Here is a 3,573-nt window from a genome sequence, read left to right as displayed (position 1 = left end):
ACATGGATGAATGTCATTTTAAACCTTCATTGGTCATATCTAGAATTTGGTTTAACTCTGAGACAAAAAGGTTGATCACTTCATTTCAATTACTTAGTTCTAAGATTCTATAATTCCATGTTCCATTTATTTTTTTTCTCAGATTTGGGGAGAATAGCTTGCTGGGCAGGGACTTTTTCTGCAGAAGCACCTGCAGGTCTACAAGGCCACGCCCTCAGGCCTTCCACCTCCCCCTGCCTCTTCCTCCCCCCACCCCTAGGAATGGTGGAGAATGGTGATGCTGAGTTAAGGCAGAACCCGTGCTGACTTCACTGCATCCCTCCTGCTTGTAGGGAACAATGTGGTCGAGGACAGTCTGAAGGTGGACATCAAGGACAGCCAGTTTGGAAACAAGATATCCGTCGAAGTGTCTTGGATGAGAACCTTGCAGGAGGAAACAACCTGGAGCAAAGGTTCCAAGGCAGGAGCGAGCCAGAGAAGTGGGAGCGACACACTTTTGAGACCTCCCATTCACTGACTGCGGATGGGTGCCATGCCCAGGCACGCAGGATGGCTCCTCCTGGGCTCAGGAGCGGGTGGGGATCCCAGACTTCCCACACTCTGTCTTCCACTCACTAACTCAAGTGCAAGTGCCCAGCCTTGATTTTTGTACTCAATATTAGTGATTCACACCTATGCCCTTCTCTTGTAGGGAGAACAGAGCAAAAAGTGTGTCTGACTGATGGCAAAGCCAAGGAATCAGGGGAGAGCCTCACCTGGAGTGAGGCCCTCAGCCTGGGGCCTCACCAGCCTGGGGGGTAGGGGCGGGTGTAGGAAGAGCTCAGGAGATTTATCTCAGTGCTGTGGCAGATGCAATGGTGTGAGCACACTCCGCCTATACAAGCTTCCTCGGCACACTGGGGAAGTGGCAGCGCCCGCCTGAGCAGACCCCCTAGAACCCCTACATAGTACCCTGATCTTTCCTACTATTGGTTGCCCTATGGATGTTGTAAACTTCTGATTGGTCTGGATAGTTATATATGTTGCTGCACTCACACAATAAACTTGGATCTGCGTCACTGAACCTGGTCTCCGGAGTCGGGTATGCTTCGTTAGGACTCCGTCGGCCTCACCCCCGCGGGACCCCCTGATTCAGGCGGGGAAAGAGCCTCGCCTGGGAGTGAGGACCCTGAGTTCAGGGCAGTCTGTGACATCACCAGCTCAGGACACAGGAGTCACTTGGTCTCTTGGAACATAGTTCAGTCCTCTTTACGAGGCCATTGGACTAGATGGTCTCTACAACCCCGTCCCGGTGCCAGATTCCGTGGTCGGTGAACAGCATGCAGTGACTCTGTTAAGTGCCGTGCTCTGTGTCACAGGAGCTGCGATGGCAGAGGTGGACAGGGAGTGACCTCTGAACCCCTCAGCATGCTGCCTCACGGCTGTGACTGCACTAACACTCAGGAAATTCTGAACCAGGAGCCCCGCATGTGCATTCTACACAGGCCCTGTTCCTGTGAGCCAGCTGGGACTAACTGTAACAGCCATTTTCCCACGAGCAGCTAGAGCCTGGCAGGAAGCCAGCCCTGGCACCTGCAGACAGGCAAGGTGGGTGAGATGCTGTCTGAGGAGGCACTTCCAAGGGGTATGAAATGCTCTTGACCCTCTGCTGCCACTTGCTGTTTCTCAACCCTAGGATGAGACTGCCACCTGCTGGTCATGGGCATGAGCTCTTTGAAGGCCTCCGGGGCAGGTGCCTTTCAGTAGGAGGTGTCCAGAAAGGCTGGGCATGCTGCATTCGGCAGTTTCAATACTTGGCAATGGCTTCCTCATGCCAACTTCCAAACTAAACAGAAGCAACGCAAACACTCCTTCTTTGTCCTCCCGAATAACCCCCAAAGTGGCTTTCATTGGGTGTCAGGCATCAAGTATTCAATAATAAATGCCACTGGTAAGATAGTTATTAAGACTGTCATCGACAGATTCACTAGGTCCCCGTGTGCTGACGTGCAGGGTGACACTCGTTCTGCGTGTGCTGACGTGCAGGGTGACACTCATTCAGTGTGTACTGATATGTAGGGTGACCCTCAGCGTGTACTGACATGCAAGGTGATGTATACTTATGACCACCAGGTTCAACCACCACCTTCAGGCTACTAGTTGGAAGAGACGTCACAATCAGCAGGCAGAGTCAGCAGGAAGTGGCAGAAGTTGCAAAATGTAGGGCCATGGAGCAAATTATCAGAAGAATGTTCTGAGGGCTTCTCTGGTCTCCCCTGACTCCCACTGAGAACTCCCGTGAAAGTCCTGCCTTCGGTGGCAGTTAGATCACCAGGAATAGAAGAGGGAAGGCAAGTCCTGCCCAGTAGTGAGTGGGCAGGACTCCTGTGTGGGGAGAAGGGGTGGAGCCTGGGGAGGGAGGAAGCTCTCCTGGACCTCTGCCCAGTCCCAAGGTCACGTCCCAGAGGGCAGTGGTGTAAGGCATTCTTTTCAGACAGTTCTGCTCCACTGCCCACACTCACCACAGGAAGCCCCTGGAGCCAGAGAACTGTGCTCCCCCTCATTCACAAAGAAACACACCCAAAGTGCTTCAGGTCAAGGAGTATGTGCTTACTGCCATTTCTTGGTTTTCCTTTAGATAATTTTTTTACCTTGTCTTCTAACTCGCCGATTCAGTCCTCAGTTTCTTCTAATCTACTGTGGAAACCTTCTATTGTGTTATCACAGCTATGTCACTCTTCATTTGCTCTTGATTCTTACTCATGTTGGTGAAATTCTCATTTGGCTCCTTATAATTCTCATTGAGCTGCATGTATTTTTCATTCAGATATTTGAGCATCCTTATAACCATTACTCTGACAAATTACTGGCCTCCATTTCATTTAGTTACTTTTCTGGCAATTCCTCCTTTTCTTTCCTTTGGGGATTGTTTCTTTGTTTCCCCATTTTTGCTGTCCTGTTGTAATCATTTCTATGTATTTTTTTTTTAAAAAAAAGAAGATATCAAGATAATAAGGTTATCAAAGGACAAACATGACCCAGAATGTCTTTGTTTCAACATGTCCTTGGACAGAAAAACTGGAATGAGGATGGCCCTTATTTCACACTGAGACCCCTGAGTGTGCCTCCTATGTGTCCACAGCACAGAGGGCTCACCAGTATCACACCAGCACTCTGGACCCAGTGGGTTCACTTGCCGCCTGCAGGCCATGAGGTCTCCAAGACCAGGATGGTCTCAGTTCTGTGCACCCATGTCCCTCTCACACACAGCAAACATTAATCATTGTAGCTGGATGATACCTGGGCCTGCGGGCAGCCAGCCAGCCTTCCCACTTGTGTTCTGGGGCTTACACACAGATAACCCTGTGCTGGTCAGCTCGCCCCGCTGCAGCTAATCTGAACTCAGCGATGGATGAGACAGACCTGTGTTGTCCCCATACAGCTTCGAATCTAGCCTAGGACAGAATCTGGAGGTAGAAACAAGCAGAAACCACTGTGATAGGTGTTACGAGGAAGTGGCCGAAGCTCTCATAGACTCATGCAGCATCTAAACCAGCCGTATGGGCAAACTACTGCCCGCGGGCCGGATCCGGC

General features: G+C 50.8%; 1 protein-coding gene and 1 long non-coding RNA gene across 2 annotated transcripts in view; one reads left to right on the top strand and one right to left on the bottom strand.

Annotated features, from left to right (window-relative positions):
- Positions 1-346, top strand: part of LOC106724505 — a 23,045-nt gene extending 22,699 nt beyond the window's left edge. The window contains exon 3 of the long non-coding RNA XR_001360319.1: positions 333-346. This is a non-coding gene — a long non-coding RNA (uncharacterized LOC106724505). The remainder of the gene's footprint in view (positions 1-332) is intronic.
- The window catches only part of USP53 (ubiquitin specific peptidase 53), a 75,373-nt gene that overhangs the window by 5,347 nt on the left and 66,453 nt on the right, over positions 1-3,573 (bottom strand). The window lies entirely within an intron of this gene.

This window comes from Myotis brandtii, unplaced genomic scaffold, assembly GCF_000412655.1.
Source record: "Myotis brandtii unplaced genomic scaffold, ASM41265v1 scaffold853, whole genome shotgun sequence".
Lineage (NCBI taxonomy): Eukaryota > Metazoa > Chordata > Mammalia > Chiroptera > Vespertilionidae > Myotis > Myotis brandtii.
The sequence above is the reverse complement of the archived record's forward strand: the minus strand, read 5'-3'. Positions and strand labels throughout refer to the sequence as shown.